This window comes from Lynx canadensis, chromosome A3 (assembly GCF_007474595.2).
Source record: "Lynx canadensis isolate LIC74 chromosome A3, mLynCan4.pri.v2, whole genome shotgun sequence".
Lineage (NCBI taxonomy): Eukaryota > Metazoa > Chordata > Mammalia > Carnivora > Felidae > Lynx > Lynx canadensis.
This window is the reverse complement of record NC_044305.1, coordinates 51,248,150-51,261,515: the sequence shown is the minus strand read 5'-3', so window position 1 is coordinate 51,261,515 and position 13,366 is coordinate 51,248,150. Positions and strand designations below refer to the sequence as shown.

At 38.9% G+C, this 13,366-nt stretch overlaps 1 protein-coding gene and 1 long non-coding RNA gene across 6 annotated transcripts in view; one reads left to right on the top strand and one right to left on the bottom strand.

Annotated features, from left to right (window-relative positions):
* CCDC138 (coiled-coil domain containing 138) overlaps window positions 1-13,366 on the top strand; it is a 141,566-nt gene that overhangs the window by 106,209 nt on the left and 21,991 nt on the right. The window lies entirely within an intron of this gene.
* LOC115510432 lies at window positions 9,193-13,121 on the bottom strand. The gene is made up of 3 exons (XR_003967719.1): window positions 13,035-13,121; window positions 10,635-10,638; window positions 9,193-9,202 (listed from the first exon to the last, which is right to left on the bottom strand). It is a non-coding gene; the product is annotated as an uncharacterized LOC115510432 (long non-coding RNA).

Below are 13,366 nucleotides of genomic sequence, written 5' to 3'. Positions count from 1 at the left end.
CCTTTATATCCTCCTCTGTCCCTCTTCAAAGACCTATTTATCCTCTTGATATTTGAGTCTGCTGATCATTGAGAGAACAGTGACTGATTTCTGGATATGTGAAACTGAAATGGCCATTTCAGTGTTTGTGCCATTGTTAGAAAATCAGAGTTGGAGATTGCCTTTATATCTTTTAAGACAAATTATTAAGAAAGGAAAAAGTTTAATCTTACTTTGAGTCTTGGTTAATCAGGTCAGATTTTCTGTTCTTTTATAGATTTTAGCTAATCCTTCTGTGTTTTATGGTTTAAAATAGAATTCTTGTGTGTTTTTGCTTTTTTCTGGTACTTTTATGATTCTTACTACCATCCATTGCCAAACTATCATATCTTATGTGAACTACTGCAGTAGTTTCTCACTGATTTCCTTGCTTCCCCCCTTGCTACTCTTCTCGCTGCATTCTCTGTGCCTCCACCAAAGTGTATGTCACTCCCTTGAAAAACATAAGTGTAAGAACTCCCCAAGTAGCTTCTTGTTGTAGATAAAAGGTGAGATTCTTGAAATGATCCACAAGGCCTGTTAAGGTCTGGCCTCTGGCTGCCTTTTTCAGTTCATGTCTTACCACTTTCACCAATTGTCAGACTTGCTCCTTCCTCAGTGGTCTTTGCAGCTGATCCTCCCACCTGCAATACTTTTCAACCAGATAGTGGCAAGGCTTGCTTACCTCCATGCCTTTGGGTCCCTGCTCCAATATCACATCCTCAGAGAGTCCTTCTTTGTTCTATGTAACTGAGCCCCATGCACTTTCCTTATCCCCCTTACTCCATTTTATTGTACCCTCTAATGCTTACCTGACAAATGTACATGCACACGCACCGATCTCTGATTCATTTACAGTTTATCTTAGTGAAAGCTATGAGGTGTTATGGATTAAACTATTTTTCTAGATGGCTACCCACCCTTTATTCCACAAACTGTCTTTCTCCCTTTGTTTAGAAAGTCTATTTTAGAGTATTTAAAGTTTATCTGCATTCTCTAATTGTTTGTAATGGTTTTCATTCCATTCTTTTGGTTTCTCCAGATACACAGTCATATTATCTGTAAATAATTTATCTCTTCCTTAACAATCTTTATAATTTTATTTTGCCTTATCTCATTGACACCCAGTCACCTTTAGTACAATGATAAATAATGGCAATGGTAGTAAACATTTTCATCATAGTCCTCATTTTATTTTATTTATTAAAAAAATTTTTTTATGTTTATTTTTGAGAGAGAGAGCATGAGTGAGGGAGGGGCTGAGAGAGGGAGACACAGAATCTGAAGCAGGTTCCAGGCTCTGAGCTGTCAGCCCAGACCCCGAGATGGGGCTCAAACTCACCAACCATGAGATCATGACCTGAGCCGAAGTTGGAAGTTTAACCGACTGAGCCACCCAGGCGCCCCAGTAGTCCTCATTTTAATGAGAATGTTCCTAGTGTTGTTTCATTCAGCAAAATGTTGCTGGCTTGGGTTGAAATACATACGTCTTCTCATTTTAAGAAAACATTCATCTACAGAGTGCGTGTTGAATTTTGTCAAATGAATTTTTAGTATCTATGGAGTTTGATATATCAAAAAAGGATCATGTGATCAATAGAGGGAATTAAAATGGTGACTTTATACCATCTTTAGATTACTAAAATAAACTACATTTAGTCATGGGATGTTTTTCTTATACTGTACTGCTGATTTTGTTTGCATCACAAAAGAAAATAACCTGTCTCATTTATGATACCCATTCAAAATTCTAGACTGAATATTAGCATTTATGTTTACTGTAACAATTGAATAATGAGTTTTATTTCTTTCTATTTTACTTTATGTGTAAAGTGTACTTTATGTGTAAAGCTCTGGGATGTGGACATGTTACTAGTTGTATAAGTTTTCTATGGCTGCTCTAACAAATTACCACAGACCTGGTCCTTCACACAACAGAAATTTATTCTCTCACGGTTCTGGAAGCCAGAAGTCTGACATCAGTTTCACTGGGCCAGAATCAAAGCATTGACAGGGCCATGCTTTCTTCAGAGCCTCTAGGGGACAGTCTGCTTCTTATCTCTTCCAGCTTCTGGTAGCAGGTAGCATTTCTTGGCTTGTGGCTACATCATTAATATCTGCCTCCTAGGTCACATTTAATATGTAAAATAATTTCTTTATTATTCAGGTATGTTGAATCCAACAAACAGATCAGGAGGTGACTGCCATTAAAAAGATCCTTTATACTTACAGTCTTTTTTTTTTTTTTAATGTTTATTTATTTTAGCGAGTGGGGAGGGGCAGAGAGAGAGGGAGACAGAGGATCTGAAGCAGCTCTGCGCTGACAGCAGAGAGCCTGACACTGGGCTCAAACTCACACACCATGAGATCAGGACCTGAGCTGAAGTCATACTCCTAACCGACTGAGGCATCCAGGTGCCCCTGTACTTACAGTGGCTAATTGAAACGGGCACACCATTTGTAGGGGGCCACACAGGAAGCACCTAGGTCAGTCAGCAGGCAGAGGAGGGAAAGGCAGGGAACTGTGAACAAGAACCTTTATTTGGCTTCCCCTGGGAAGGTATGGGCAAGGCAGAATAAGCGGGTTTAGGATTGGCTATTTTGAATAATTTCTGTGGGTACCGGGGCACAGGGGTTGGTACCTGTCCTGAGAGTGATAAGAGCAGGTGGATAGTGGTCTGAAGTGTAATACCACACAAGAGATGATTGGGGGGCATGGGCTGTAGATTGGTTGGTTTGCATATGGAAGATGCATTCACAGGCAGATCATTTACTATCTGTAGGAACTATCTCTCCCCATCTCACGATCCTTAATTTAGTCACATCTGCAAAGCCTTTGCCTTTTCATCCTAAGCACTAGCACATTCACAGGTGCTAGTGGTTAGGATATGAAGCAGGCTCCAGGCTCTGAACTTTCAGCACAGAGACTGACATGGGGCTCAAACCCACAAACCTAGAGATCATGACCTGAGCCAAAGTCAGACACTTAACCTGACTGAGCCACTGCAACCCAGGCGCCCTTTCCTTTGTGTTTTAAAGGAACTGTTTAAAATGTTTTATAAAATGTTTATTATAAAAAGATGGCATGAGTCACTGAATTAGGAACTGCTCCTCTAGTTCAGCTACTTATTTTATATATAGAGGAGATTGCAGGCTGGCAAAGAGATTGCAGTAAAGTGAATATTGCAATAAACTGAATCCTAAACTTTTTGGTTTCCTAGTGCATATAAAAGTTATGTTTACACCATATTGTAGCCATTTAGGTATGGAATAGCATCATATCCCCCACCCCCCCAAAAAACCAATGTACATACCTTAATTAAGATATATTACTGGGGTGCCTGGGTGAGTCACTCCATTAAGAATCAAGCCTTTTTTTTTTTAATTTAGTTTATTTTTTTAAGTTATATCCAAGTTAGCATATAGTGTGACAATGATTTCAGGAGTAGATTTCTTAATGCCCCTTATCCATTTAGCCCTCCCCCACCCCCACAATGCCTCTAGTAACCCACTGTTTGTTCTCCATATTTAAGACTCTGTTATGTTTTGTTCCCCTCCCTGTTTTTATTATTGTTTTTGCTTCCCTTCCCTTGTGTTCATCTGTTTTGTTTCTTAAAGTCATCATATGAGTGAAGTCATATGATACTTGTTTTTCTCTAATTTCTTTTAGCATAATACCCTCTAGTTCCATCCATGTAGTTGCAAATGGCAAGATTTCATTCTTTTGATTGCCGAGTAACACTCCATTGTATATATATCCACCACATCTTCTTTATCCATTCATCCATCGATGGACATTTGGGCTGTTTCCATACTTTGGCTATTGTTGATAGTGCTGCTATAAACATTGGGGTGCATGTGCCCCTTCGAAACAGCATATCTGTATCCTTTGGGTAAATACCTAGTAGTGCAGTTGCTGGGTTGTAGGGTAGTTCTACTTTTAATTTTTTGAGGAACCTCCATCCTGTTTTCCAGAGTGGCTGCGCCAGTTTGCATTTCCACCAGCAGTGCAAAAGAGATCCTCTTTCCCGCATCCTCTCCAACATCTGTTGTTGCCTGAGTTGTTAATGTTAGCCATTCTGACAGGTATGAGGTAGTATCTCATTGTGGTTTTGATTTGTATTTCCCTGATGATGAGTAATGTTGAGCATGTTTTCATGTGTCGGTTGGCCATCTGAATGTCTTCCTTGGAGAAGTGTCTATTTGTGCCTTTTGCCCATTTCTTCACAGGATTATTTGGTTTTTGGCTGTTGAGTTTGATAAGTTGTTTATAGATTTTGGATACTAACCCTTTAACTGATATGTCGTTTGCAGATATCTCCTCCCATCCTATTGGTTGCCTTTGAGTTTTGCTGATTGTTTCCTTTATTGTGCAGAAGCTTTTTATTTTAATGAGGTCCCAATAATTCACTTTTGCTTTTGCTTCCCTTCCTCCAGAGACATGTTGAATAAGAGGTTGCTATGGCCAAGGTAAAAGAGGTTTTTGCTTGCTTTCTCCTTGAGGATTTTGATGGCTTCCCACCTCACATTTAGGTCTTTCATCCATTTTGAGTGTTTGTTTTTTTGTTTTTTTTTTTTAATGTTTATGTTTGACAGAGAGAGAGAGAGAGAGAGAGAGAGAGCGCGAGCATGAGCGGGGGAGGGGCAGAGAGAGAGGGAGACACAGAATCTGAAGCAGGCTCCAGATACTGAGCTGTCAGCACAGAGCCCAACATGGGGCTTGAACTCACAGACCACGAGATCGTGACCTGAGTCAAAGTTGGACACTCAACTGACTGAGCCACCCAGGTGCCCCATTTTGAGTTTATTTTTGTGTATGGTGCAACAAAGTGGTCCAGGTTCATTGTTCTGCATGTCGCTCTCCAGTTTTCCCAGCACCACTTGCTGAAGAGAGTGTCTTTATTCCATTGGACATTCTTTCCTGCTTTGTCAAAAATTAGTTGGCCATATGATTTTGGATCCATTTCTGGGTTCTCTATTCTGTTCCATTGATCTGAGTGTCTGTTTTTGTGATAGTACCATACTGTCTTGATGATTACAGCTTTGTAATACAGCTTGAAGTGTGGGATTGTGATGCCTCCTGCTTTGGTTTCCTTTTTCAAGATTGCTTTGGCTATTCGGGGTCTTTTGTGGTTCCATACAAATTGTAGGATTGTTTGTTCTAGCTCTGTGAAGAATACTGGTGTTGTTTTGATAGGTATTGCATTGAACATGTAGATTGCTTTGGGTAGTATTGACATTTTAACAATATTTGTTCTTCCTATCCAGGAGCATGGAATATTTTTCCATTTTTTTTTTTGTGTCTTCTTCAATTTGTTTCATAAGCTTTCTATAGCTTTCAGTGTATAGATTTTTCACCTCTTTGGTTAGATTTTTTTCCTAGGTATATTATGGGTTTTGGTGCAATTGTAAATGGGATCAATTCCTTGATTTCTTTCTGTTGCTTCATTGGTGGTTTATAGGAATGCAACCGATTTCTGTGCATTGATTTTATATCCTGCAACTTTGCTGAATTCTTGAATCAGTTCTAGCAGTTTCTTGGTGGAATCTTTTGGGTTTTCCATATAGAGTACCATGTCATCTGTGAAGAGTGAAAGTTTGATCTCCTCCTGGCCGATTTGGATGCCTTTTATTTCTTTGTGTTGTCTGATGGCTGAGGCTAAGACTTCCAATATTATGTTGAATAACAGTGGTGAGAGTGGACATCCCTGTCTTGTTCCTGACCTTAGGGGGAAAGCTCTCATTTTTTTCCCCATTGAGGATGATCTTAGCATTGGGTCTTTCATATATGGCTTTTATGATCTCAAGGTATGATCCTTCTATCCCTACTTTCTTTTATTGATGTGATGAATCACACTGATTGTTTTGTGGATATTGAACTGAACCAGCGCTGCATCCCAGGTATAAATCCCACTTGGTCTTGGTGAATAATTTTTATAATGTTTTGTTGGATCTGGTTGGCTAATATCTTATTGAGGATTTTTGAATCCATGTTCATCAGGGAAATTGGTCTGTACTCCTTTTTAGTGGGGTCTTCATCTGGTTTTTGGAATCAAGGTAATGCTGACTTCATTGAAAGAGTTTGGAAGATTCCCTTCCATTTCTATTTTTTGGAACAGATTCAAGAGAATAGGTGTTAATTCTTCCTTAAATGTTTGGTAGAATTTTCCTGGAAAGCCATCTGACCCTGGACTCTTGTTTTGGAGGAGATTTTTGATTACTATTTCAATTTCTTTACTATTCAAATTTTCTATTTCTCCCTGTTTTAATTTTGGTAGTTTATATGTTTCTAGGAATTTGTCCATTTCTTCCAGATTGCCCATTTTATTGGCATATAATTGCTCATAATATTATTTTATTATTTGTATTTCTGCTGTGTTGGTTGTGATCTCTTTAATTCTTGATTTTATTTTTTGGGGTCCTTTCCTTTTTCATTTTGATCCAACTGGCTAGTGGTTTATCAATTTTGTTAATTCTTTTGAAGAAACAGCTTCTGGTTTTATTGATCTGTTCTACTGTTTATTTTTGGTTTTGATAGCATTGATTTCTGCTCTGATCTTTATTATTTCCTGTCTTTTGCTGATTTTGGGTTTTATTTGCTGTTCTTTTTCCAACTCTTTAATGTGTAAGGTTAGGTTGTGTATCTGAGACTTTTTTTCCTTCTTTGCGAAGGCATGGATTGCTATATACTTCCCTTTTGTGACTGCCTTTCCTGCATCCCAGTTGTTTTGGGCTATGGTGTTATCATTTTCATTGGCTTGCAAATACTTTTTAATTTCCTCTTTAACTTCTTAGTTAGCCCAATCATTCTTTAGTAGGATGTTCTTTAGTCTCCAAGTACTTGTTATCTTTCCACATTTTTTCTTGTGGTTGATTTCAAGTTTCATAGCATTGTGGTCTGGAAATATGCATGTTATGATACCGATATTTTTGTACTTGTTGAGGGCTCATTTGTGTCTCAGTATGTGATCCATTCTGGAGAACGTTCCATGTTCACTGGAGAAGAATGTATATTTCGCTGCTTGAGGATGAAATGTTCTGAATATATCTGTTTGGTCCATCTGGTCCAGTGTGTCATTCAAAGCCATTGTTTCCTTGTTGATTTTGTTTACATGATCTGTCCATTGCTATAAGTGGGGTGTTCAAGTCTCCTACTATTATGGTATTATTATCAATGAGTTATTATAATTATGATATAATGCCCTTCTTCATCTCTTGTGACAAGTCTCTTTTATTTTATTTATTATTATTTTTTAATTTTATTTTTTATTTTTTAAAATTTACATCCAAATTAGCATATAGTGCAACAATGATTTCAGGAGTAGATTCCTTAATGCCCCTTACCCATTTAGCCCCTCCCCTCTCCATCAACCCCTCCAGCAACCCTCAGTTTGTTCTCCATATTTATGAGCCTCTTCTGTTTTGTCCCCCTCCCTGTTTTTATATTATTTTTGTTTCCCTTCCCTTATATTCATCTGTTTTGCCTCTTAAAGTCCTCCTGAGTGAAGTCATATGATTTTTGTCTTTCTCTGACTAATTTCACTTAACATAATACCCTCCAGTTCCATCCATGTAGCTGCAAATGGCAAGATTTCATTCTTTTTGATTGCCGAGTTAATACTCTATTGTGTATGTATATATATATATATATATATATATATATATATATATATATATATACACATTTTCTTTATCCATTCATCCATCGATAGACATTTGGCTATTGTTGATAGTGCTGCTATAAACATGGGGGGTGCATGTGTCCCTTTGAAACAGCACATCTGTATCCCGTGGATAAATGCCTAGTAGTGCAATTGCTGGGTCATAGTGTAGTTCTATTTTTAGTTTTTTGAGGAACCTCCATACTGTTTTCCAGAGTGGCTGCACCAGCTTGCATTGCCATCAAAGGTGCAAAAGAGATCTTCTTTCTCTGCATCCTCACCAATATCTGTTGTTGCCTAAGTTGTTAATGTTAGCCATTCTGACAGGTGTAAGGTGGTATCTCATTGTGGTTTTGATTTGTGTTTCCGTGATGATGTTGAGCATGTTTTCATGTGTTGATTGGCCATCTGGATGTCTTCCTTGGAGAAGTGTCTATTCATGTCTTTTGCCCATTTCTTCACTGGATTATTTGTTTTTTGGCTGTTGAGTTTGATAAGTTCTTTATAGATTTTGGTTACTACCCCTTTATCTGATATATCATTTGCAAATATCTTCTCCCGTTCCATCAGTTGAATTTTAGTTTTGCTGATTATTTCCTTTATTGTGCAGAAGCTTTTTATTTTGATGAGGTCCCAGTAGTTCATTTTTGCTTTTATTTCCCTTGCCTCGGGAGACGTGTTGAGTAAGAAGTTGCTGCAGCCAAGATCAAAGAGGTTTTTGCCTGCTTTCTCCTATAGGATTTTGATGGCTTTCTGTCTTACATTGAGGTCTTTCATCCATTTTGAGTTTATTTTTGTGTATGGTGTAAGAAAGTTCATTCTTCCGCATGTTTCTGTCCAGTTTTCCCAGCACCACTTGCTGAAGAGACTGTCTTTACTCCATTGGACATTTTTTCCTGCTTTGTCAAAGATTAGTTGGCCATACGTTTGTGGGTCCATTTCTGGGTTCTCTATTCTGTTCCATTGATCTGAGTGTGTCACAGCCTGTCTTAAAGTCTAGATTGTCTAAGTATGGCTACTCTGGCTTTCTTTTGGCGACCATTAGCATGATAGATGGTTCTCCATCCCCTTACTTCCAATCTGAAAGTTCCTTTAGGTCTCAAGTGGGTCTCTTATAAACAACATATAGACAGATCTTGTTTTCTTATCCTTTCTGTTACCCTCTTTTGATTGGAGCATTTAGTCCACTGATGTTTAGAGTGAGTACTGAAAGATAGGAATTTACTGCCATTGTGTTTCTTGTAGAGTTGGAGTTTCTGGTGGTGTTCTCTTGTCCTTTGTTGCTTTTTGTTTTTTTTTGTTGTTTTTTTTTTTGTCTTTTCTCCCCTCAGAGAGTCCCGCTTAAAATTTTTTCAGGGTTGGTTTAGTGGTCACACACTCCTTTAATTTTTGTTTGGGAAACTTTTAATCTCGCCTTCTATTTTGAGTGACACCGTTGCTGGATAAACAATACTTGGCTGCATATTTTTTCTGATTCAGCACATTAAATATATTCTGCCACTCCTTTCTGGCTTGCCAAGTTTCTGTGGATAGGTCTGCTACAAACCTGATCTGTCTTCCTTTGTAGGTTAAGGACTTTTTTTTGCCTTGCTGCTTTCATGATTCTTTCCTTGCCTGAGTATTTTATGAATTTGACTACGATATGCCTTGTTGATGGTCGGTTTTTGTTGACTCTACTGGGAGTCCTCTGTGCTCTATGGATTTTGATGTCTTTGTCTTTCCCCAGGTTAGTAAAGTTTTCCAGTGTGATTTGCTCACATAACCCTTCTACCATGTTTTCTTTCTCTTCATCTTCTGGGTCCCCTATGATTCTGATATTGTTCCTTTTTAGTGAGTCACTGATTTCTCTCATTCTTAAAATGTGCTCTTTTGTCTTAGTCTCCCTCTTTTTTTTTCTGCTTCATTATCCTCCATAAGTTTATCCTCTATATCACTGATTTGCTGCTTTGACCTCATCCATTTGAGTTTGCAGCTCAGTTATGGCATTTTTTATTTCCTCCTTACTAGCTTTTACTTCTTTTATCTCTACAGAATGGGATTCTAATCTGTTTTCAATGCCAGCTAGTATTCTTAGTGTCATGATTCTAAATTCTTGTTCAGACATCTTGCTTTTATCTCTGTTGATTAAGTCCCTGGCTGTCTTTTCTTTCTGCTCTTTCTTTTGGGGTGAATTCCTTCATTTCGTCATTTTGAAGGAAGAAAAGGAATTAATAAGGTAAAAGAAATTGAAACTAAAAAATTATCAACAACACATAAAAATCAAATAAACGCTAGATTCTAGGTGTGTTTTGGTCTGGCTGTTAAAAGGAGATTGATAGATTAGAGAAAAAAAGGGAAGAAAAAAGGAAAACATTTGAAAATTTGAAAAAAATGAATACAGTGAAATAGAATAAAATGAAATGATGAAAGTAAAATGGAATTTGAAACTTTACGAAAAAAGTAAAAAATATAGTAGAAAAAAAGAAAAATATTTTTAATAAAAATTGAAATAAAATTGTTTTTTCTAGTCCTGTAATAAAGAAAAGAAATGAGAAAGAAAAATGAAAATTGAATAGATGGACCAGCAAACAGACTGAAATACAATTGAAATTACATCGTTTTCCCCTAAAAGTCAAACTTTGAAGCATTTTGTAGTCTGTAAACTAAGCAGGCGGAGAGTCTTGCGATGTTCCTGAAGTGTGAGGTTGGCCCAGTTGGGCTGGGCTTAGTATAACAGCTCCATTCTCCACTAGATGGCTCTATTAGCTTACTGGGGTGGATTGTTGGGGGGCTTGTAGGCATGTATTCCCATGTGCGGGAGGGGTGAAAATGCATCACCCAGCTACGCTGTCTCTAGTATCAGAACTCTGTGCTCTTCCTGCTCAGCAATCACACACCTGTCCTTTGTCTTCAGCTTCCACCTGCCCCCTGCTTTTACACTGTCTGTGACCAAACTGTCAGGTTCCCAGGCGGCACCTCCCTCCTGAGTTTTCTGTCAGATGCAGCTGTGTTTCCCGACCCCTCACTCTAAGGGACTGCAACTTTGACCTGCTCAGACCTCCTGAGGGAGAGTCTCACTGAGCAATGGCCAGATGCCGGCCACACCCAGGAATATTTGCAGGAACGTGCTGCTACCGATGCCCAGATACTGCTGCTGTGTACAAACCCGCCTCAGAAAAAGTTCATAGGATCATGTAGCAGCAGTATTTAAGGGATTATGGAAAATCACAACACACATCTAGCGCCAGGCTTCACAAACCTTAATGACCTTGTTCCAGCACCAGTGAATGTGGTTGTTCAGTGATTGTGGAACTTTTGCCTGCGGGGTGGCCACACAGCCTTTACCAGATGTCTTCCCAGCAGGGGAACTGCCTCTCCTGTGTAGCCTGAGGATCCCCGGATCTCACTCTTCTCCTGGGGGATTTGCCCTTCCCACCAGAGCACCACCAGGTACTGAGCTGCAGTGTTTCAGACTCTGCACTCCCCCTCTTTGTAGAGTCTTAATGGAATTTACACCCTTTGCTTTCTCCTTTCTCCCTTTTTAGTTCAGTCCCTGTGGCTGTTTCCTCTTTTCTACTTTCTCTACAGCTGCTTTGGGGGGTGGGGAGTGGGGCGTGCTTTTCCTGTACTCTCCCCCTGTCTCTGTTCTCTCTCCACAAGCGAAAACAGCTCCCTGCCTTCTGCGGCTTCTCTTTCCCCCCAGTTCTCCTCCCCATGCCATGTATCTGCTAAATTTTGTTGTGCAGATTGTTGTGTTAATCCTCCATTCACTTTTCTAGGTGTGCAGTATGGTTTAGTGTTGATCTGGCTGTATTTCATGGATATGAGACACAAAAAGACTTCCATGCTGTTCTGCCATCCTGGCTCTTCCCTTAGCATCCAACTCTTGATTTGGGTTCAGGTCATGATCTCATGGTCATGAGATCGAGCCCTGTGTTAGGCTTTGTGCTGGCTTAAGATTCTCTTCCTCCCCTTCTGCCCCTCCCTCCTCATTTACTGTAATATATATTATATATTATATATATATATATATATTACATATTACCAAAAAATGTTAACCATCATCTAAGCTTTCAGTAGGTTGTAGTATTTTTGCTGTTGGAGGGTCTTGCCACCATGTTTATGGCTGCTGATTGATCAGGGTGGTGGTTGCTGAAGTTTTGGGTGGCTGTGGCAAATGTCTTAAAATAAGACAATGAAGTTTGCCACGTCAATTAACTCTTCCCTTCATGTGATACTGTTTGGTAGCATTTTACCCACAGTAGAACTTCTCTCAAAATTGGAGTCAGTCCTCTCAAACCTTGCCTCTGCTTTATTTTATCTACTAAGTTTATGGAATATTCTAAAATCATTTGTTGTCATTTCAGCAATCTTCACCAAGAGTAGATTCCATCTCAAGAAACCATATTCTTTGCTGATTTATAAGAAGCAACTCCTCATCTTTCCAAGTTTTATCATGAGAATGCAGCAATTCAGTCACATCTTCAGGCTGCACTTGGAATTCTAGTTCTCTTGCTCTTTCTACTACATCTGTAGTTACTTCCTCCACAAAGTCTTGAACCCCTCAGTCATCCATGAGGATTGGAATCAACCTTTTCCAAACTCCTGTTAGTATTGATATTTTGATGTGTTTCCTTGAATCATGAGTGTTCTTAATGACATCTAGAGTGGTGAATTTTTTCCAGAAGGTTTTTAATTGATTTCGCCCTGAACCATCAGAGGAATCACCATCTATGGCAGCTATATCCTTACAAAATGTATTTCTTAAATAATAAGACTTGAAAGTCAAAATTACTTCTTGATACATGGGCTGCCAAATGGATGTTGTATATCTCCATGAGAGCTGTTGGGTGACCAGGTGCATTGTCAATGACCAGTAATATTTTGAAGGGAATTTTCTTTTCTGAGCAGTAGGTCTCAATAATAGGCTTAGAATATTCACTGAATCATGTTGTTAACAGATGTGCTGTTATCCAGGCTTTGTTCTATTGACAGAGCACAGGCAGAGTAGATTTAGCATAATTCTTAAAGGCCCTAGGATTTTTTGAATGGTAAATGAGCATTGGCATCAACTTAAAGTCACCAGCTGCATTACCTCTTAACAAAAGAGTCAGTATATCCATTGAACCTTTGAAGCCAGGCATTGACTTCTCTCTAGCTATAAAGTCCTGGATGGCATCTTCTTCCAATAGAAGATGTTTCATCTACACTGAAAATCTGGTGTATGGTGTAGCCATCTTCATTATCTTAGCTAGACATTCTGGGTAATTTGTTGCAGCTTCTACATTAGCACTTGCTGCTTTACCTTGTACTTTTATGTTATGGAGATGGCTTCTTTCCTTAAACCTCATGAACCAACCTCTGCTATCTTCAGACTTTTCTTCTGCAGTTTCCTCACCTCTCTTAGCCTTCATACAATTGAAAAGAGTTAGGGCCTTGCACTGGTTTAGTCTTTGACTTAAGGGAATGCTGTGGCTGGTTTGATCTTCTATACAGACCACAATTTCCCCATATCAGCAATAAGGCTGTTTCACTTTATCATCCATGTACTTAACTGGAGTAGTACTTTTAATTCCCTTCAAGAACTTTTCCTTGCATTCACACCTTGGCTGTTTGGTGTAAGACACCTAGCTTTTGGCATATCTTGGTTTCAGCATGCCTTCCTTCCTGAGCTCTTCCTTTTACTTGAACATGTAGAGGCCATCACA